This window comes from Lactuca saligna, chromosome 8 (assembly GCF_052625555.1).
Source record: "Lactuca saligna cultivar CGN05327 chromosome 8, ASM5262555v1, whole genome shotgun sequence".
In the NCBI taxonomy this organism is placed as follows: Eukaryota; Viridiplantae; Streptophyta; class Magnoliopsida; order Asterales; family Asteraceae; genus Lactuca; species Lactuca saligna.
The window spans coordinates 245,474,437-245,499,237 of NC_136424.1; the positions used below are offsets into that span (position 1 = coordinate 245,474,437).

The 24,801-nt window shown below is 34.9% G+C and overlaps 1 pseudogene; it reads right to left on the reverse strand.

Annotated features, from left to right (window-relative positions):
• Positions 1–12,265: 12,265 nt before the first annotated feature.
• Positions 12,266–15,781, reverse strand: LOC145010574 (uncharacterized; annotated as a pseudogene).
• Between the last annotated feature and the right edge of the window lie 9,020 nt (positions 15,782–24,801).

The following is a 24,801-nucleotide window of genomic DNA, read 5'->3' on the forward strand; positions in this document are numbered from 1 at the left end:
AAGTATCACACAGACAACAAGTATAACCAAACCCACATGTAATCATCGGGTACCACACGTCATCGAACCATAGTCCGATAACCCACATATCATATACAAGGGTCGACATTGGTGCCTTCGACCCGTTCAATCTAGGAGGAAACTCACCTCGAATGCTGAAGCTCACTGTAGGAAATCCTTAGCTGCTGTCATGACAACTCCTAGATCTAACAATACCAAATATCACCTAATTAGTAATTAGGTCCCAAATCATGATCCATAATCCAGACATGGGGTAAAATGACTATTTCACCCCTAGCCCAAAAAACTTATTGTTGGATTAGCTGTCTAAGTTCATAACTATTTCTGGAATGTACTTGACCCGGTTAGCATGGTCCATTTTGGGTTGAATGGCATTGCAACACTTGGATAGACTAAATGAGAGAAAGGACACTTATGGTTTATTAATATATTATAAGTCTAATATATTAATAATAGTATTTAATTAGTATTTATCAAGAATTAATTTAGAATTAATTTGGTGATCAAAAGGAGACTAATTAAATATATGGGGTTGATTGTGTAAATCATCCATTCTTTTATAGTGGGCTAATGATCCATGGTTTATTGAATTGGGCTAAAATCCATAAGGTGCTCCATGGATAGTCCATGGAGGTTATAAACCCATGGATCATGGAATATGGAAAGCCATGTCAATTAGGTTTTACATGTTGTAACCCTACTTGTGACACAACTATAAAAGGACCCCATGACTAGCAAAATCTGGCTACTATGTGTAGAACAAGAGGGCTAGCTGATTTTTAGTGATAGTGTACTTCTGTCAAAGTTATTCTAAGAGTTTTGGTGTTGTGTGAAACATTTGAGGCATCACACTTGAGGTGCTAGGCTCACAAGGTTCTTAAGGAATCCAAGCAACAAGAAAAGTATGTTCTTCTACTAGCTTTTATGTTTTAAAGTTCCCCATGCCATGCTAGTTAGGTTAAGAACCTTGGAAATCAAATTTGCATGTATCTTAGTAAAACATCGATCCAAGGTTTCTAGGGTTGCATGTACACCTTAGGAGTGTTAGAATGCTCAAAACCATTCACTTATAACTAGGCCCAAGCCCAAAACCACCAATAGCCTAATTTTCCAAATTGGGCCCAATACCATATGGGTCTTATCCTAAGCCCATATTCACCTACAATACACTTTACGTTACCTCAACACTCCTTGGGACAAACTTGGTCAGACACATAAGTCAAAAGTCAAAGTCAACACCAAAGTTAACGGTACCAATGACCCAACCTGCCGAGTGGGTCCTTCAACTCGCTGAGTCTCCATAAATCACAAAATCGCAATATATCGAATCAACTCGTCGAGTTTCCCTTTTTAACGCGTCGAGTTCCTTCTTTTTCAATAGAATCAAGAACATTCCAAACCAACTCGCTGAGTTCCCTTATGTACTCATCGAGTTCATTAGTCTGCCAACCCATTTAATGCATTAAGTCACTATTCTTCAAGCCAAGGCCTTATATTCTAGATCTAGATTGAAATCACATCTAAAAGGGTAAATTTGCCAACTTTACCCATTAAGAACCATTCCAAGGACATTAAGCTCCAACCCTACTCCAAAAAGGCTTATGACTTAAACCAAAAGTCATCATATCAACACAATAATCTTCAAGAACATAGATCTAGACCTTAAAGGCTAGAAGGTCACGTAAAGTCTCCAAATTTACTTACATGAATGGCCAAAATAAGCTTAAAAGGCCAAAACAAAGGCTTAGAATATGCATGGAGCTCCTAAGGCCATAAAGTTGGCACCTTTATGCCACAAGAGCACCCAAAAACCATGGATATGAAAGAATAACTCCATTGGGAAAATGAACACCTCATCAACCATTCAAACTAAGCTAAACCATGAAAGCTATCCCTAACAAGGAGATCTAAGCATATGATAAGAAAGGTTGACACTTTATACTAGAAATATGCTGCAAATGGTGTAAGGACTCGAAATCTGGAAGTTCCCTCTTGAATCACCACCTTGCAACAAGCTCCCATTCCTTCAACAAGCTTCCAACACTCAAAAATACACTAAAAAACTCTCAATAAGGGTCTAGGGTTTCGAGGTTAGGTTTTAGGGCAATGGAGGCTGGAAATGAGGCCAGTTCATGGGGTTAAAGTTGTTTAAATAGGGTGCAAAATCCTGGAATTAGGGTTTCCCAAACCACGTCCAACTCATTGATTTGGTCCTATTCAACTCGTCGAGTGGGTCTTCCAAAAACACGCATGACGGGTTTCCAATAGGTCGACTTTTCTCCCTTGGACTCGATGAGTTGGCCTTATAGATGCAAATTTATGTTTCCTTAATTGACCTTCTAGATTTCGGGTGTTACAGAAATATACATGTCCATCATACATGTTAAGAGCATAATATTCATTTCAAGGTGGTTCTTTCATTTTGACCATTGGGGATGAATTTATTTGGTTATTCCTAAACACACACTCAAGGATTTCAATAATCATCAAAATTGCTAGGTGAATCTACCATCTTAGAGATGGATGATAGAAATCGGCATCTCGATTAGTTTGACAATTTCTTTGGCAAGTGCTAGTCAGCCTTTTCCTTTTTGTTAGTTTTCTTTAATTAGTAGGAAGTGGGCGGATTTAGTCACTTTGTAGACCACTACCTGAATAGAAACAAAAACCATAAGGTATCTTAGTTTGTTTTGGTATCAAGTCCATTGATGTTGGTTCCCACTTTTACTTGGGTATTTCTATATTATTACCCTAGTCCTAAATGTTTTTGACATTCTGGATTTGGTACAAGTCTGATATTTGTCCACTCAAGTAGAAATCTCCACTTTCATTCATGTTCATAAAGTATCTCATCCCGTAATCCTTGAGTTTGACTTGTTTATCCGGTCTTCACAGAACTTAACTCGTGAAGCTCTTCTTTCTCAGAGTCTCAAGTTAAACTTGTTGGATTTAAGTTGTAGGTTATGAATGGATATTCATTGTTAATATTCATACCCAACGTGGTTTGGTACATTCTTTTCGGTTCGATACATTTGCTATAATGTCAATCTTATTACAATGTTACGGATTTCATGCATCATGATGACAGTAAATTTCTCATTTATGTCATTCAATCAAGTATAGGCAAAAAACTTATCTTGATTCATCTATGTGCACCTCAATCCTTTATGTACATGTCATCATATACAAACAAATTCTCTATTCTTTCAGAAAAGTAGGATTGGTGCGTTACAACATAGTTGCTCCAACTTTTGGAATATAATCCTTTGCTTATTTCTCCAGTTGGAATTTGTTTCCTTTTGGTGTTAACATAGTTGACAGTTGGGCTACTTTGGAGAAGTTCGTGATGGAATCATAGGTAGTAGACAACATAACTTCTTTTGTGTTAAAATTCCGGTGTTCATTTATTGGGAAGAAGTCTTCATTTAAACTTCCACATTTAATTAATTCCTTCACATTTTATCAAATCCTTCTCATTTTATTAAATCCTTCACAAGGTTGCTTAAATAACCATGAGCTGAGAAGTTCACAACAATCCATTGTTTGATTTTTACGGTAGGAATGAAACTTTAGGTTTTTCTCTAACTTGTCATCGTAAATGACCATGGTTTTCTCGTGGGTAGATTTGGTCGTACAACTTTGCTGTAGTACACATATTTACACAATGGAGAGGTAGCTGATTCATATCTATGATAATGTCGAAACTTCCGCTCAGAATTGGAATAAAGTCTATAAGTAAGAAACGAGTGTTCATGGTTACTTTATCGTTTAAAGGTGGTGGGGGGGGGGGGGGGAAGTCATATAACGACTCGGCATGACACAAACAAAATCGTGTCATAAAGACAACGATATCGGACTATCGGTGACATACGTATGAGATTGACGTGAAAAACATGATTTGGTAGGTGTTAGGATGAAATTTATTAAAATTTTGCGAGTAAATTCCTGAAAACTCACTAGTTGTCTCTACTTTACATGTTGTCTCCAAACTATTGGGTTCATGGCTCAGAATAGGTTCAAGTCTAGGGTTCATAAAGATTTCTATGTATATATGGATCACAAGTACTTCAACATACAAGTGGTTAATGAGAAACACACCAGTTACTACTGATGGTTCTTGGTCTTTATTCCTTTTTCCGATTACATTTATAATTTGTTCATCCAACATAAATATCAAGAACACAGATAATATGCACACATATCACATAATTTATATTAAATACATCATATCTATGTGTAAGATGAAAGTAACTATGAACTCACTTGTTAAATTAACGACTCCAAATTCGAGCAGCGCTTCGCTTCTAGCAGTTGTATTTTTCTCCGACGTAATCTAGCATTATTATCGCTAAGTCTTAGTCTAATATTTATTGCGACTAATTATTAGTCTAGATTCATCATCTGATAAAAGTCTGCTTTCATGATCTATCAAGTAAGGAACAACCACGTAGGATCATATCATAGGTAGGGTCCGTTTGGTATACGAAGTATACTATTTGGAAATCCCACTTAAACACCTCACTAAATCATAGCCTAGACATCATCCCCGTAAGTAGATCAATCAATATAACGACTTGGAATCACTGATAAATCTTGTTTATAGGTTCATAATAACGATAATGAAGTTAAACATAAGTTATACTTAAAGTACAGTAAGCATAAATCAACTTAAAAGGGGTTTAGCGAGGAACCAGGCTCTGCGGGGCCAGAACTTCCGAGCCAAAAGCTCTTCTTCTCGGAGCCTTCTACCGCTCCAAGGCTTTCCTCTAGCACCTTGAGGTTAGTAGGGTTTGGGAGGGTTTTGGGAGGCTTAGAGAGAAGTTAGAGACAAAAGTGAAGGGTTTTGGTGTGAAAAATGAAAGCACTCTCGCATGGTATTTATAGACTGGAATTGGGTCAAAATCATCGAGTTTTGGCCTCCAACTCGTCGAGTTGGTGCCACATGTCAGCATCTGGTGGCAAGGTATAGGGAAAAATCAATGGCTCATATCGCGCCATGTCACCCACTTCGCAACAACACCCTTCCGACTTCTGAACTCCATAAATTTTGCATATGAGCTCCGTTTTCGACGTTCTTTATAAGTATTGACAAGATCTGTAACTCACTTTTTGACTCCATTGGCTAATTCTCGATCGATTTTAAATTTAACAGTATGAGAAGATTACACTGTTAACGACCGTGTAAAATTCATAACTCCTACATACGAACTCCTTTTTCGACTGTCTTTTTATGGTTGAGCTACTATTAATGAGGTATTCAATTCTCATTTAGGTTGTGTCAGCTAAAAATTGATCAATCTAAAATTCGAATTCTAGGCTATGCACTGCCATGCTAAATCTTAGAAAAATCATAACTTCCTCATACGAAGTCAGATTTGACGTTCTTTTTATGCATGTTCTCGTTTTAACATATACTACGGATTTCATTTAGACCGATAAGGCTAAAAAGTAATTTAACAGGTCTTGCACAATTTGATCGGGTATTGAGGAGCCTATGAGGACTTTGGCTTCAGGATCCTCACTACTTAGGGGCAGTTCCTTCACATTTTTCTCCTTCGTTTCTAGAACATGTCGTGCCCCTACCTTAATTGTTATGCTTGTTGGGTTTTCGTTGTAGGCTTCATAGAGGTTTTATAACATTCCTTTGACTATTGTTGATCTCCCATGATTTTAATTATTCCACGGAGTAGGCATCTTTACACACTGATGATATGTTGATGGAACCGCTTTCATCTCGTGGATCCACGATCTACCTAATATCACATTATAAGAAGATAAGGTGTCAATAACATATAAATTTTGTATAAAGTTTACCCCCACTTTATGTATATTGGTAGCTTTATCTCCTCGATGGTGTGTTTCTTTCTTCGCTAAATCCTATGAGGGACAAGGATCTTTTGATTATCTCCGATTCCGGGATGTTCGTCCTCTTCAGTGTGTCCAAGAGTATGATGTTGACCGAGGATCCTCCGTCAACAAGGATCCTTCTGACAAAGTGGTTGGCAATGTACAGTGTTATCACAAGTCCATCATGGTGAGGATCCTCGATCTCTTCCCTGTCCGTCTCGTTAAACATGATTTCCTTTTCTTTGCTAACCGGGGTATTCTTTCGTGTTCTATCCTCCTTTTCATTTTTAGAGACCTTGGTGTGTCTTTTAGCCTGAGAATAAGAAGTATCATAAATGTTAGATCCGCCTGAGCTAACGTTAATTGTCTTGGCGCTTAGGGGTGGAGATCCTGGTTTCTCCAAGATCTTGTGACCAACCTGGTTGTTCTCCTTGGACTTTTCTTTCATTCTTCCGAGGATCTCTTTAAGAACCCTTTGCTAAGGAGTTATCTGATCTCCTTTCTTAGGGATACGCAATCCTACATCATGTGACCGAAATCTTTGTGTTAAGGACACCATTTGGACTTGTCTTTCCAGTTGGTGGACTTCTTATCCTTCTTTGGCGACCTTGCTTTGTCTCCGAGATCCTGCATAGAATAGATTAAACCTAAAATATCCATTGAAAAACATTAGTCAGTGATCTTAGGAGGTTCCTCTTCCTCTCCTTCATCTTCGAGGGCATTAACCTTGTGATGATTTGGTTTGGAATAGGGCTTCAATTTGTAGGATCTTGGAGCTGAGGATTTGGCCTTCTTATTGGGATTCTCATATAGACCTGAAGGGTTACTCCTCTTTTGGACTTCTTTATCCACTTCAATCCTTATGAACCTCAATTCTCGACACCTAACTTTTTCCAATCTCTTGCATGGAGTCATCACAAGATCTTAATAGAAGGATGAATCCTTCCTTAGACCCATCTTGAAGGCCTCCACAACAGTCGTCATGTCAATGTTGGGGATGCTCAGAGCTTCCCTACCAAAACAGTTAACAAAATCCCTAAGTCGCTCCTTAGGATCCTGAACCACCCGATAGAGATCACTAGTGATCTTCTTGAAGGATATGCTACAAGAAAACTAGTTTTTTGTAAAATATTGACTAAATGTGAAAACGAAGTAATATAACAAGGAAGAACGTTTAGCAGCCATTTAAGAGCTGATCCTATGAGGGTTGAACCAAAGCCTTTACATAGGCAAGCTTCCTTCAAGTGCACTGGGATGCGAATGATATCCATCCTTTCTCGGTATTGTGCTACATGCTCTTCAGGATCCGTAGTTCCATCGTAAGGCTTACTGCTAGGAGTCTGGAAGCGCTTAGGAACTTCGGTATCGACTATCGCAGGAGCACATCTCGAGATCCTGTTATTTTTTGGAGATTCTTCTGGTATGGGTTTAACTACCCCGGGTATGCTTGAGATCATCTGTGTCAACTACTGAAGTTCCCTAGCCATGTTTGGACTTATTCATGCATCAACATTCATAGAGTTAGTATTGATAGTATTGTTGTTTAAGAAGTTACTAGAATCAAGGTTTCTAGGAGTATTGAAAGGCTCATCGAGATCATTGATCATAGATGCTCGATTATTCATAGCCGTCCCCCAGGGTGATGCAACAGTAGCATGGGTTTTGTTCCCCTGTTGATTTCCTGAGGATCCTGTATTGTCAAAGTTAAGGATCCTTTGGTTGTACAACTGCGGGCATCGTTTCCTGGGATTTCTTAAATTCCGCCTTCATCCTCTCTACTTCTCTAAGTAGTGTTCTATTGTCGTCTTGCTGCTGAGTCATCTGTTGCAGTATTTTCCTCATCATAGTGAAGAGTTCAACAGTAGTAACCGGAGCAGTATGATCCTAGAGTCCTAAAGATCCTAAACTTCCTTGGTTAGTAACCGGAGGAGTGTTTCTCTTGGAAGTATCAGGCGCTTTCCTCTGACTAGGGGGTCGACTCGGATGAGGTGGTAGTTTTTGGATGGAATGGAAAGAGCGGAGGATGAAGAAAGGATCGGTTGTGTAGACATGATCTTTCGAGGATTTTGAACACCACAACGCCATGGTGGGCGCTAAATTGTTTTGGTCAAAATTTACACAAGTATAAATCAACCAAATTGAATGAGAGGTTGTGATGTTCGAATTGTGCAATAGAGAAAGATAAAGAGAATGACACGATTGTTAACATGGAAAGCCCTTGATCCTTGTTAGGATCTCCGACACAAAACCTTGGGAGGTGATAATGATCACCTGCCTTGATGATTTTATTAATATAAAATGATGAGTACATAGAGTATTTCAGTAAGAACAAGTGAAAAAGTTTGTAGAGTAAGCTAAGAGTCAGTAGAGTGTGTCGTGTGAGATACATGTGTCAATTTATAGTCTAAACTAGCTAACAAGATGTTCGATACTCCCGGGATCCTCTATGACCAGCTTTGTGAATGTTGTTTGACTTGGTATTCTGGGTCTTTAACATAGTTAAGACGACTCTCTATTGAGAATAAGTCTTCTCTTGACTATGTCTGCACATATGTTAATTAAGAACTAAATATAATCGTTATAAATGTTAGTAAATAATAATAACGGTAATAGTCGGGATCCTGACATAGTTGAGGATCCTGAATATCTGATGAGGTTTGAGTATCCTGGCACTAACATATATATATATATATATATATATATATATATATATATATATATATATATATATATATATATATATATATATATATATATATATAGTGGTAATTAAGGAAAAATAAAAAATTAAAGTTCAAAGATAAATCCCTAAGGTCAATGTGTTAGTGAGTTGATAATTCGTCCAGGGGCCTTGATTAAGTTCAACATTTTCCCAATATCCATAATCGTTAATCTTGCGAGAGCATAAAAAAGCGTCGATTATTGGGACTCACGGTAATACAATAGATCACCTTAAAGTATAGTTGATTATAGGGGTTCATGCTAATACATTAAAATCGTCTTAGAGTTTAGATTACCATTAGGGACGTCTGTAATGGTAATTAAAATATGTTAGGATCGTTAGATATTCTAAAATGATAGTAAATTAGGATTAATAATATTATCCTAGTTAAAATACATTAGGGTCGTTAGATATCTTAAAAAGATAGTAAACTAGGATTAATAAAAATATCCTAATTAGAATACGTTACGATCGTTAGATATCCTATAAAGATAATAACTTAGGATTAATAAATGATATCCTAATAAGATAAAAGATAGGATCGTTAGATATCCTAAAAAGATAGAAATATAGGATAATAAAATATTTAAGGAAAGTTTTTTCTCAAAGAAAAAGGATTCTTAAAAGTTACCCAAAATCAAGAACTCTAAAAACATGTGAGCATAGCAACATTACATTGACATTTTCAAAAACTCATGTATTCCTAGGAGGTTGTGAGACGGAAGCCTACACTCTCGGAAGCAACAACTGATGGAGGAAGCAGCTAGAAGACCCTTGTAGTTTATCGTTCATGTCTATCTGTTAGGACACCTTTCTATAATAGTAACCTAGAAATCCGATGTAACGTTTTATCTATAAATAAAATAGATGTTTATGTTACATATTCTGTTTTGTACTGTTCAATATATGTTCAATGATTAAGAACCAACATCCCTACGACGCTCTACCTGGCATTTCAGTCGACGGTCGTGTAGGGTGTGATAGTATGCCTTCAATCTACCAACAACTTCATTAAATAACATCGAATCCAACTTAAAACATTGCTCTATGGAAGCCACGATTTGAGGAAACGACTTAGATATCGAATCAAGTAACCTTTTCACCAAATCAACTTCTTCAAGCTTGTAACCAAGAATCTTTATTTTTGACGCTAAACCGGATAATTTGGTCACAAAATCATCAACCATTTCACCCTCCTTGATGCACAATATTTTAAGCTCCCTTTTTAAGGTTGTAAGTCGTGCCGTTCTCACTCGATCCACTTCTAAATACCGTGTTTTTAGCCTATCCCACACTTGATTTGCATCAGTGTAACTCGCCATTTGCAATACCATGTCTTTGGGTATTGCTTGAAACAAAAATGCAAGAGCTTGTTTTGACTTCTTTTGATCCGGTGCTTCACCTAACGCTCTCGATTCAACCGTCTCCCATATGTTGTGTGCATCCATAATCGACTTGACTTTGAGTGTCCACACCAAATAATTCGTTGGAGTCCAAACCGGAACTTGATACATCATCAAACCTCATTCTTTAACCATCAATATCCTATTATCTCTTTTGACAAACCAAACCTCTTTAATCTAGCTTGTTCCAATAGCACTTTTCCACCAAACAATAAGACAAAGTCACAATCACCTTTACAGTATCCGTTACCCGCAAAACAAAATGAACCGAATCAAAGCCACCCACTTTGATGCCATCCCATCCTTTTATTCTGCGCATCCGGTTAGTCTCTCGCTACCTTAGAACAAGCTCGATCAAGAGAAATCGGGGATGCTTGCGATCAAAACCGAATCACACCCCTTCAATGGAACCGTTGTGATACCAAGTGTAGAAAAGTAAACTTTTTTTTGTGGTGCAAGGAAAAATGAAACATAAGAAGAATATAAGGGAAGAAAAAATTGCTTAGCTCAAAAAGTTAATTAAAAACGGTAGTACTAGAATTGCATAAACAATTGACCCTAGACACCTTATTTATAGTACAATAAATAAAATAGAAACCTAGTATGATACTAAAACAAAAAAGTCCTTATACTAATCCAATTAGAAATCTAAATGGATTCAAAACCATGCAACCAATAGATAAAAACTACGAATGTAAACTTTCCTATTTTATCCTTGAAACTAAAAAATCATTTTTGGATATTCAAACCAATTAATCCAATAGTTACCAAATGGTTTCTAGTTTAATAGTATCAGGTGTTGCCCTCCCTTCTTTTTGAGATCGAAAGTTCAAGTTGGAATTAGGAATATATTAGATTTACCATAAAAAAAAACATATTTAAGAAAGAAGATGGTAGTTACATCTTTAATGTAATTGTGGAGGTCCTTCCTTCCCCTTTTATTCATCTAGCTTATATATTTTTTGGACCTATATTTACAGGCAATCAGTTTGTTAATTGGTGAAAAGCAAACAGAGTACCTTTTGTCTTTGTTTACTCTCTTTGTCAAAGGCCAAAGCTTGACTGTTTTTTTGATGCATAAATTCAATTGATGTTACACCCATCTTACGACCACATTATGTTCAAATAAAATGCATCAAGATAACACGTAAAATAGTACGATGTCATATTTCAAAGTGAAGTTAAATGAGTACTAATAATTGAAATCATGTAATTTCTATTTGAACTTATAGTTATCTCGTGTAAATGTTCAATAGTTCAAAAGCATGACGCAGGAACAGGTTGGTGAATTAGATATGTTCCGGGTTGCTTAAATAGACTTGACATGCAAAACTTTTTTTTTTTTTTTTTTTTTTTTTTTTTTTTTTTTTTTTTTTATCATTATATATAAAATTTGTTATCTTTGTAAATACAAATTTGAACTTTTGTTTAACTGTATGATGTGAAATTAAGTCAGGGTAACTAATTCCACATCTCTTACTATGAAATTTCTCGACAGATTGCCGCCTATCATCAACATGCAATTGATAGGAATTTTGTATTTAGAGTTAAGATGAATTGTAAATGATACAATATGTAAATATTCCCGATATATTGTTTGAAACTCTATTAGTGTTTGTATTTGGGTCTTTATGTATTTTAGGTAAATTGTAGAAAATAATTTATCATATATACCTAATTTAACAATTTTATTTTTGCTACTTTTACATTTACTGGAAACCATAATGATGGAAAGACTTGTTGCTGAATTTCACCTGGAAAAAAACAAGTGAAAGGTCGTTGCTAAATTGTGGACAAAACTTATATAGCGAATCAATCCTGAAGAGTATTAAGCAACAGACTTGTCGAGAAGTGAAGTTTCTAAGAAGATATCAGTCTTCACTGACTTATTTTTTATTTACTACCACAAGTGGGGTGTATGGCTGCACTTAAAAATAGCTCCCATGGGAAATTTTAGCAAAAAAAAAATATATATTGTTATGTAATTGAACAATAGACCCCAGTTAATTTTTCTTTGGCACCCATTCTTGGTGAAAACACCCAAGAAAAAACTAAAAAAAAATCATATTCTTTTATTAATTTTTATTATATTTTTCCTTTATATATTTTGGCCCCCTGATGGTCTTGGTTTTGGATCCGCCACTGACTACATAATGAGTTAAGAAAACATATGAGAAGTTTCTTAACCAGAAGGCATTAAAATGAATACATATTATCTGGATGCATATATATAGGAACCTAAGAAAGAAAAGAACACTGAAAGTACACTCTATTATGCCTTCGTCAACAAATTTGAAATTTGGTACATTGTTGGCCTTCCATGTGGATTGGAGTTCAAACATGCTCTAGCAAAACTCAATACTGACTTAATTTGTTTCTCCACTTGTGGTGAGGGAAATGGAATCGGACTATCTCCCACATTTGCTAACACCAAATAATCAACAGACAATGTTGGTAGTTCACCGGGATGCCTTCCCATGATCACTTCTAGTGCAACAATGCCAAAGCTATACACATCACATTTCTTGTTTGCCACCATTGTATAAGCAAGCTCTATATCAAATAAACATGAGATAGAAAATAGTTATATCAACCCCAAAATATATTTTAACATATATATATATATATATATATATATATATATATATATATATATATATATATATATATATATATACACACCGGTAAGAAATTTTTTTTGGTAGGAAGGTAAGAAGTTTTTTTCTACATATTTTTTTGACGAACAAAAAAAATGAATCACTAGTTGATTCATTTGTAAGATGATTCACAAGAAAAAATTCTCAAAAAAACATTTTGATTTTTAAGTAAATTAAGAAAAAATTTACTTTTATTATAATTTTAGTGAATAACAACAAAATCATTATATAAATGAATAATCGAGATGTTTTTTTGAGATTTTTTTCTTGTGAATCATCTTACAAATGAATCATCTAATGATTCATTTTGTTTGTTCGCGAAAAAAATATGTAGAAAAAAAAACTTCTTACTTTCCTACCAAAAATTTCTTTCTTATTTGATCTTGATTCTATATATATATATATATATATATATATATATACACACACACACACACACACACACACACACGCACGCGCACGTGCTCGCACACACTTACAAGATTATTTTACCTGGTGCAATATAATCGTATGTGCCTGCAATTGCGGTCCAGTTGGATGAGTCTAGCTTTAAAAGCTTGGATGTGCCAAAATCAGAAATATGTGCCTCATAATCAGAATCGAGAAGGATGTTTTCTATGGAAATGTCTCTGTGAAGCATAGGAGGCGAGCAGTCATGATGCATATAAGCCAAACCATTAGCTACACCCTTTACAATATTGACTCTTTTCAACCAATCCAGATCTTTTGCTAAGATGTCGCTTCTTAAGATTGATCCAAGGCTTCCCTTTTCAAGGTATTCATAAATAAAAAATGAGTGGAAAACATGGGAGCAATATCCATATAGTTTCACTATGTTTCGATGCCTTAAGTTGGTTAATGCTCGTACCTCATTAAGGAAACCAATATGATCAATATTCTCATATGATGAATAAAGTTTCTTGATAGCTACCACATTGTTAGGCTGTAGCTCGGCTTTGTAAACAATACCGTATCCTCCGGTCCCAATACAGTATGCTTCGTTGAAATCATTGTGTTGCCTTCAAGATATCTTCATACACTACTTTTCCATCAAAACTTGTAATGGAGAAATAATTACAACTTTTCTCTTCCAAAGGATTGTGTGGAGACTTTTTCTTTTGTTGGCAATAAGCAGTTAGGCCATATGTGAATAAACCAAGTAAAACCACCCCAATAAGAGGGAGCATAATTACAAGGATGATCCTATGGTGAAAGGGACCTTTTTTCTTGTTCATAATTTGGAATGAACAAAGTTTCACTCCTGTAACATTTCCACACAAACCTGGATTGCCTTGTAGGGATGCATTTACAAAGTTGGGGCTTGGGGGAACTACACCAGTTAGCCCATTGTAAGAGAGGTTGATATCAATCCCATGAGGAAAACTTGTAAAAGCATTAGAAATTGAACCAGTTAGTCTATTGTGAGAAAGATCTAGTTTTTGCAAAATTTTCAAACTTTGAACTTCAGATGGCATCTCTTTCGTGAGCAAATTCTGAGATAAATTGATTTCTGTAAGATGAATTAGTTTTCCAATCTCAGTCGGAATTTTATCACTTAGCTTGTTATTACTAAGATTCAAGTAGTGGATATGTTTCCATTGACTAATACTTCTTGGTATTGACCCATTCAATCTATTTGTGGATAAATCGACTACTTCAAGGAGTTCACAAGATCCGAGCTCTGGAGGTATAATACCTGAAAGTTGGTTATTACCCAACGACAAATTCAACATACTTTTTATCTTCCCAAACTCCTTCGGGATTTCACCTACCAAATGATTAGATGAAAGATCAAGCCTTTGTAGCCGAGTTAAATTTCCAAACTCTGGTGGTATGCTACCGCTGATGTTGTTATAGGCCATCACTAAAGCTGTCAAATTCTTGCATTTACTCCAGTTTTGAGAAAGCTGCCCGTGAAAATTATTGTGGTTGATATGAAGGTATTTTAAGCATGGATAGATGCCAAAGCTATTGGATATATCTCCAATGAATTGATTTTGATCAAAACGAGCTCTTATGATGCTAAGACAATTATGTAAGCTTCTTGAAATAAGCCCAGTGAATTGATTACCATTCACTGTTAACCTTTGAAGCTTTCCCCCATGACACAAATCACTAGGCAGATTGCAGAAAAATGATTTTTTTGCCAGTTGTAGCTCAAACAAGCCTAGACTTCCCAATCCTTGTGGAATCAAACCTGATAATTTATTTGCACGAAGTTTCAGACACTGTAGGTTGCTGAGGTTTGTTAGTGATAAAGGAATAGAACCACTAAGTTGATTGTCGTTCACTGCAAGATGAGTGAGAGACTTCAAATTCCCAAGTTCAATAGGAATAGGACCAGAGAGTTGATTTTGGCCCAAAAAAAGGACATTTAAAGATGACAAATCACCCAACGATGAAGGAATAGATCCACTTAGCTGATTGTATTTTAACGAAAGGTAAGTGAGAGATTTCAAATTCCCAAGTTCAGTAGGAATGGGACCAGATAATTTATTCACACGTAGGTATAGTTCCTGTAACTTGCTAAGGTTTGCTAGTGATAAAGGTATACAACCACTAAGCTGATTGTAGCTCACAGCAAAATAAGTAAGAGATTTCAAATTTCCAATTTCTATAGGAATGGGACCTGAAAGTTGATTATGGCGCAAAGAAAGGACATTCAAAGATGTCAATTCACCCAATGATGAAGGAATCAAGCCAGAAAACTTATTTGATGACAAATCAAGATGGACAAGTTTGTAGAGGACTCGGAGTTGTGGTGGGATAGGGCCAAAGAAGTTGTTGACACTAAGATCAAAATGTGTAAGATTTCGTAGCAAAGAGAATGCAAATTTGTGAAGCGTACCCTTTAATCCAGATCCAGTGAGGTTCAACCTGTGAATGCTCTCATCAGCATTGCAAACTACTCCAAACCAAGAAGTGCATGGAACCGATGCACAAGAATTTTTAAGGAGGGGAAGCCATGAAGAGAGCAAGGAGTTGTTTGTGATTTGAAGGCTTGCTTTCCATTTAAGAAGAACATTTGCTTCCTCCAAAGAAGCAGAAGTAGAATTTGGTATCGAAGAGAGTGTGATGATTAGTAGAGCTAGAGAGTAAAATAAGAAGTTTGAAGAAGGAATTATTGTCATGTTGCTTTATAAGAAAATGTGGTTTGCTTGTCTTAATTTATACTTTGAGCAACCTTTTTCTTTTGTTTTATATTTTCCCTATTTTTACAAAGAAAAATGATTGAAAGTGAAATTGTGTATAGTTGGTTTTGAAATCCAACATGTTTCGATTATTATTGGTTTAACAGACCTTGCCATTATTAGAAAAACCTAATATAACTTCACTATATAAAAAGTTATGACTAAAGTTGTTATCCAAAGACTAAATGAAACGTTGACAAAACAAAAGAGTATCTTGTCTGCTTCAGAATTTAATGTTATCTAATTTATTATAGAATAGAAAAAAGCCATCAAGCCACCCTGGTTTGTAGATATGTAAGTTGTCGGATTTTGTTGACAAATTACAAATTTGGGCCAAAGCATTAATTTTCAGTAAACATTGTCTTGTAATCATAAATATTATTTCTCAATTTCAAATTGTCAAATCAGTTAAAAGTCTATTTATGTTTGGAAAAAAAAACAACTACCATATATGTAGTATTATCCAGAGTTTTAAGCTAAAACATAATAGTTGTGAATTTTATTTACCAATTAATGGTAGTTTAAATTTTATTTACCAAAACATGGTAATGTTATTGTGGCATCACCTTTTTATATTATAAACTAGGTTATAACCGTAGGAACCATGGTTACAAAAATAAATAATTTTTTATAGTAAAAATTCATAATTACCGATTTCTTTCCTATATCCTTTTCATTTGTATAATACAAATTTTAAACCCATGGAAACTACAACTGATAAATTAAAATAACAAAAATATGGATAATAATAATAATAAGTAAATAAGTTAAATTTTGGCATTCTAGGTATAATATTGAATGTATCAAAACCTTTATCTTACTTACGTTGACAAAAAACAATATTCTCTTTAACAAACGACAAATAATATGTTATATCATAAGAAAAACATATATGATATTCTATAATTAACCTGTGACTAATTATAATAAAATAAAAATAAAATAAGAAGATCATGAGGAGAAAAGCTATTTGGTTTTTAATTCACCCGATGCTACCTTAGACGGTTACAAGCTATTTAAATATCCAAGGTAAGAAGATTATGGGCCGAAAAGAAAATTTTGGTAAAAACACCATAAAGGTGTATAACTAATTAACTTTAACTCCCCTTGTGTTACCTTAATTGATGTCTATTATCAAGGTGGGGCATTAACACATAATCTCTCTATGTTTCTGTATGAACTCAATTGTTGATACATCAAGGAGTATAATTATCCTTTTCTCCAATAAAAACAATAAAAGTCAAAATATTTTAGCCCTTTTTTAGAAAAATTACCAAAGTCAACATAGAAAACCATATTTCATGACAATATGATCGAAGTCACATTCTTTTTATCCAGTTATGTCACTCAAATGATCAATTCGACAATTATCCATCCATCTGCAAAATCTTTCTTGCCATTATTTAGCATGTAAAGCATAAATCCTCTTGTATAATTTTGGAGCCACCCACCGATTTGTTGAGAACTTCTTTATATCTCCAATAGTTCTTTGTAACATTATGTTAATTCTAGTCAATAACTTTATATATAAAAAAAAATAGGATAAGATTTAGAATAAAAACATAAAGTTGGATAGTTGCAGCAATCAAAGGCTTCAACTTCACTAATTCTACACACACATTCTAGCAAATTTTTATAGAATTTCTTTGGATTGTTAACAATTACTATCTCAACATCTATACATGTCACACCATTTTGCTTTTTCTTTGTTGGTAGTTTCTTTTTTATGATTAAAACATACTGCATACATCATTGTTGGCCAACGAAACATTAAATGACCTAATAGCTCCTTGTTTGTTAACAAATTAAAACTATAAGGTCACATGTAACATTAAGTAATATCAATCATATATATAATATTTGCATTCAGGAGGAAAAAGGGATGAGATTGCACTATCGATGCAACGTTATTTGAGTTGTGCCTTTGCTGATACCACATATTTAAACCAAAACATATACATTGAAATGGAAAATTAGATTTTTTTTTCTTCAGAATAGAAATGCAAGGAGCTCAAAATGTCGTTTCAGATTAATGAATGTAAATGCAAGTTGAGTTGAGTGTAATCAATAACCAAAGTATACGATATCTTTCTATTTATTTTAGTGAGAGCAATATTGTGATTAGAGGGTGCTAACACAACATAATTCGGAATCTAAGCAATATTATGAGTTTAATTTTTAACATAGAAACTTGATTACATTCAACTCTTTGATGGCTTCAGCAAAGGAATGCTTGATCGTAGTTCTCCTAGCCATTTTATCATATGCCTAGAATGCAAAAATAAAAAAGGATTATGTGTGTAATTCTTTTACAAAAACCCACAATAGGAAGGAAAAGAAGGGAATCACCAAGATTTGAGTAGTCAACTGGTTATGCTTGACACTTTTGATTAGGGAGGAATGTAATATCGTTTTTTAAATCGTACCAAATGGTAAAGCAACCTGCAATTAAACATAATTCAAGAATAAAACAATTGCACAAAACACCATAAATGAAAGATTCAACAAGATGGTACATCAAATTCCAGTGAATATTCAAACCCATTGTTGAAAATATTAGCGAAACTTGGGAAAATTTTATAATGGCGATTTGAATATGAACAAAAACGTTAAGAAAAAGGAAGAACAATAGCCCATCTTACTTATTACGATATTTTTTGAAAGGAAAGATTTGTATACCCAAGGAAATACTTGCAAGGATGGAGCAACATAGAGAAGACGAAGAGGGAGGCCGAGAGGTATTGATTATGGGAAGTGATTTTTCCACAGTATAGTTTTATACATCGACCGAATTAATAGTGCATTGACATATATACCTTATTTTAATTTAGAGATATTGAAGAGAGAAAAACAATGTTTTGAAAACCGCACCGGATATTGAACCGGTCGTATTACCGGTTTGATGGTTAAAGTGGTTCGACCGGCCCTAAAAACCGGATGAACCGTGTGTGTGTGTGTGTGTATATATATATATATATATACACACACTAAAGTGAACAACTAATATACCGATTTAAATATTGTAGAGTTTTATATGAAGTTATAAAGAAGTTCATTTGTATCATATAAGAAACAGTTTCTTGGATGGATGGTTAAGTTGCTTGGTTTTTGTTGAAATATTTCCATTGTTGGATAGATCGAAACTTGCTATCGACAAGTAATATTTTATTTGCCAGAACCCATACCGTCCCACATCATTGACATGATAAAACATACATCAATTTCAACTATACAAAAGGATTGCTCATATCCTTTTAACTCTAGGCTTGGAGGTATCCCACATCCGGTGGGACAAAAAACATTTGCCATCTTAATGCTTTATATAACCAATCAGTTGGGCTGTTGTTTAATGGACTAACCTAAGTTGACAGCATCGAACCGTGGTTTTCAATGGGTTGGACCGGTATGGTTGAACCGCGGTTCATAAAAAACCGACGGTTTAAAACGGTTTGCCATAAAAGCGGTTTTCAAGGATTAAAAAACAGTGGAGAAAAAGATCCAAAAGACAGTTGAATCTGTCGAACCGGCTGTCCGATTTTCAAAACAGTGGAGAAAAAGATCCAAAAGATTTGTTTCCATTTTCCAACCACAACGCACGGTCCTTCCTCCTTCTCCTACGGCGCTTCAATCTTCAGCCGGAAATCCGCTACTTTTGGGAAGTGATCTTGATTCTTGGTTCTATTAAAAGATCATGATCATATTTAGTCTTGATTCTCTATGTACGCCTATATGGGATTGATATCAAATATTATTGATCTAAGTTCCAGCACAATAGTTGAGGAATTTGAAATTCAATAATTGAGCTCAATATTCTTTTACCTATGAATAATGAGAAATTTACATATCAAAATAAAGTGAAACCACGTTCATGGTGAAGCTTGATAGTTAGATTTCTTTTAATCTATCATTCTTTTTACTATAGCAGAGGGCGACTTTATTAAATTCTTGGTGAAGCCTTCTTCTTTTTTGGTTCAGTTCTTCCTCCTTTTTTTTTAAAAAAAAAATTCAAGACTTCATTATTTCATGCTCTTTGCTGTAATTCTCTCCATATGCATGTGAATGATTTTAAATATAAATCTTATAAAAATTCAATAAAATTCAAGGTACTTAGCATAGCATCAATGAATTATGAATATCTTCACTTCTCTTTTTCTCATTCTCAAAAGAGGTCGCCGGAATTCTCCCCTGGAAACAAAACCGGTACCTACGCCCGCAGTGGAGGTGGTGGTCATCGTGGAGGCTGACAGTGAAGCTAGTCGTCTCTATGGTAGTTCTGAAGAAGGAAATGATTGATCACTTGATTTATTGAATTGTGAGGAACAAATTACACTTAAGAAATAAGAATCTAACTCTACAAGAAACCTCACAACGTGGCGGCTACATTTTGCCTCACTCTTTTAACCCTAATAATGAATAATACATGACTATTTATAGGGAAAAGACAAGTCTTGGGCTTTTAACCTAGAATTCATCAAAGGGGCCCATTGCCATCATCCATGAAGTGCTTTGAAACCCTACAATCTCCCCCTCAAAGTATGGAATGGATGACAATGCTTTAACTTCCAAAACAAGCATCTAGCAAATAAAAAGATCTGCGACGAGGAATATATGAAGCAATCCACGAATCTTGATTCTTCAATAGTCTTCAAACACGGGCTCTAGGATATATAAATCAAGCACTGAAGTAATGTCTTTAAACTTCATTTTCGAATGTAATCCCAAAGAATCTTCATGAAAACCAAACCCGTCATAAAAACCCATTTCAGAACAAAGAGACCGAATCACTACTTGTCTTTAAAGAGCTCCCCCTCCAAGTCACAATGATCTTCAAATAAACTAATGATATAAGCCATCAAAAAATATCATGTAACAACCCAAACTTTAAGATTCGTAATGCCACTTGATCGAGAAAATACAAGAAGTCGGAGATATAAAAAGTCCTTAGTAGAGCTCGATAAAGAACTTCCGCTGTAAAGGATACTTCTCTGTAAAAGCTTTAGCAGAGCTCGGTGAAGAACTTCCGCTGTAAAAGCTACCTTCATAATTCTACCATAAGCTTTATAAAAATTCTTCAACTTTGAAAAGTCACAAATCCAATTTCGAAGGGCCATATCAAATTCTCCCCCGATTTATAATAAAAAACATGATTATAAAGCCTTCAAATGGTTATGAGAATGATCTTGAATGGGTAAAAATTATTGTGCTCCCCCGCGATAAAATGATATATACGATGAATTATAAAATCCAAAAAAGTCGTGAAATTTTGATGTTATCACAAAAAATGACTTTCCGAACCGCCAAGACTTGATGGAATCTTTATTTTCTGTTCACGAAAAAAAATATGTGCGTTAAAGAATTCAAAACTATTCACCAGCCCTCAAATTTGCAAACTTTTCGAAAAATGGGCTGAAACTGTCACTTTTCTGAAATTCAAGGGACAAAATTAATAGTTCTGCACCATATTCCCCTTTATTTGTAACAAAATCTGGAATGATCCACGAATTACAAAATTTGAAAACAACAAGGATCAAAAGTGTCAAATCATTGAAGTTTCAGGGACCAATAATGTAACTTGATATCTTCTGATCAAAAAGAACCACCAGAACCGTGAATCAAATTATCGTTTGCGTACTAAACCTCAAGCCCGATTCCAATCAACCAATAAGATCGTTCGATCCTTTCGTTCTGTTCCTGATGTTCGTGCCTACTGGCACTCCGAATCTGATTCCAATAGTATCACTGTCCGTTCCAAATACACCCAAATCACAGTCAATATTGACCTTTTGTTTTAGCCCATTGTTCATCCCAGTGAGATTCGATTTCAATCGTTCGCAAGTGAGATTTTCAAACCAATTTTGACTTTCATTCGTTCGTAGGAACTCATCATTCTCTAGTTCTTCATCACAATCCTTCTTGTGCCGATTGAGATGGTTTTGCTAAATACGATTCTGAGACCAAGTTCTAAACTGAACACTTTATCAACTTAAGTTCTGATTTCGATCGAGATATCTTCAATTCCGAAACCCTTTGCAAGGTTTGATTTTGTGTAAATTGCGATTAACTCTTCTGTTCCGATCAATACCAAACTCGACTCTAATTCAGATTTGAGTAAATGAACCGATTCATGTGATATCAATATTAAGAAAAAATTCAAATACTTGACAAACACCAGATTGATTTTCACAAATCGATTTCCAGATCAAATCCACTTTCAATTAAATTCATCACCATCTTCATCTGTTCTTTATCAGACTCTTCAAACTCAAAACATCGAATGACAATTCTAAACTCCAAGATCACAATCGACCATGATAACAGAAGGCAATTCATGTTCAAGAGTATCCAGAAAAATCATCATTAATCAAAAAACAGAGTCGCTTTTGGAACATGATAGATTAGATCGACTCAATTCAAACACATAATCGAATTACAAAATCAAAACCGATTTTGAGAATGATAATTTTCAGAAATTTCGACTCAAGAACAGAAATCGATTAATAAATCAAATAAGCGTAATGAATAAAAATATAAGAATGAATCGCTTAATTTGAACAAATGATTTCGAGATACAAGATGATTCGACTTGCGTAATACGATTTCAAAGAACCATATGTGGGCTAAACCATTGAGCAGTAATCAAGAACTATGGGCTCAAGAACGGAACGAATGAATAGTGAGAAAAATAATAAGGATCGGCTGAATGCATAGTGATTAGATCAAGAATATGGATAAAAAACAATTTGGCTAGACGATTTGGTTTAGGGTAAGAAAGCAGATGAGATCCAAAAACAAATTAAGAATGAAAAGAGACTTGGATCGAAATTATACTCAGATGAACAGTAGAAAACATCATAAATCTTCATGAACAGTAGTTCGAACAAAAATCTTGATTCCAAAACGCCAAAACACCGATAAATCTTCAATAACTTGTGCAGAAAATCATCAAATCATGAACCGATACTTTGAAAATCAATAGATCTTCAAAGACCCGCTCTGATACCACTTGTTGGGATTAAAACCCTAATTGAGATTTGATGAACAAGATGCGGAAAATAAGAACAAACACAAATATGAAGATTATGTCGAATGATCACTCGATTTATTGAATTGTGAGGAACAAATTACACTTAAGAAATAAGAATCTAACTCTACAAGAAACCTCACAACGTGGCGGCTACATTTTGCCTCACTCTTTTAACCCTAATAATGAATAATACATGACTATTTATAGGGAAAAGACAAGTCTTGGGCTTTTAACCTAGAATTCATCAAAGGGGCCCATTGCCATCATCCATGGAGTGCTTTGAAACCCTACATTGTAATAATACATTCATGAATCAGGACCAAATGTAAAGGAAATGATAGTCGGCAGAAGGGAAGGCAGTCGAAAGTTCAACGAGAAGTGATGATCGATTAATCTTTCGTTTACCGGTCGTTTTCATCTGTGAAATCCCCATTTTTACGGCCAGAAAAGACCGATTTGTTTATGTTTTGTTTTATAAATCAGAGTATTCATTTAAAAAAAACGGTTGCGGAATTTGTTCCTAAAACAAAATATGATAAGAATTTATCAAATCATTTCTTTAAAGAAATGTATTTTCATTAAATAACAAAATCTCGGGATGTCATGTTCCGATACAGAGCAAAAGCATAAACAATATAAAATAGACCTTACAACAGTTATTTATAACTACTGATCTATAATCCAAAACCTCTCATCAAGTCCACCAACTTATACTCTTGTGTCATTACCTGTAATGCAAAGAAAACTGAGTGGGTCAGGCTTCGGAGCCTGGTGAGCATATAGGGTTTTCAACCTAAAATAATATAATTATTATATTTAATCATCAAACAATCAACCCAATTAGCCATTTCCATTATCTTCCTTACTCTTAAGGGTCTACTCTAAGAATAATCTATTCGTTCACCATGTATTAGGCACCAAGACAATAGCTATCAGGGTTCTTTATTTGGCACTAAGACAATAGCTGCCAGGATTCTTTATTTGGCACTAAGACAATAGCTGCCGAGATTCTTTATTTGGCACTAAGACAATGGCTATCAGGGTTCTTTATTTGGCACTAAGACAATAGCTGTCAGGATTCTTTATTTGGCACTAAGATAATAACTGTCGGGATTCTTTATTTGGCACTAAGAAAATAGCTGCTAGGGTTCTTTATTTGGCACTAAGACAATAGCTGTCAGGATTCTTTATTTGGCACTAAGACAATAGCTGCCAGGGTTCTTTACTTGGCACTAAGACAATAGCTGCCGGGATTCTATATTTGGCACTAAGACAATAGCTGCCATGGTTCTTTATTTGGCACTAAGACAATAGCTGCTGGAATTCTTTATTTGGCACTAAGACAGTATTTGCTAGGGTTCTTTATTTGGCACTAAGACAATAGTTTCCAGGGTTCTTTATTTGGCACTAAGACAATAGCTGCCGGAATTCTTTATTTGGCACTAAGACAATAATTGCCAGGGTTCTTTATTTGGCACTAAGACAATAGCTTCTAAGGTTCTTTATTTGGCACTAAGACAATAGCTATCGGGATTCTTTATTTGGGACTAAGACAATAGCTACCAGGGTTCTTTATATGGCACTAAGACAATAGCTGTCGGGATTCTTTATTTGGCACTAAGACCATAGCTGCCAAGGTTCTTTCATAAAACATTAATTCCATAGCTATCATCGTCTATCTAATAGTACTAAATCTATAGCTACCGAGGTTTATCTTTAGTGTCATCCTCAAACTCATCATTCATCACACACCAACTATTTCGACTACCCATGTTCTACCCAACATATTTGTAGATATAAAATACATATATAGTTTAAATCATTTAAAAATCTGTATAAAACATTCATTAAACAACCATCTCAAGTAATCAAACAACGTATAAACACATAGCATGTATGCATAGCAAATACTTTATATCCATGCGGTAGAAGAAAG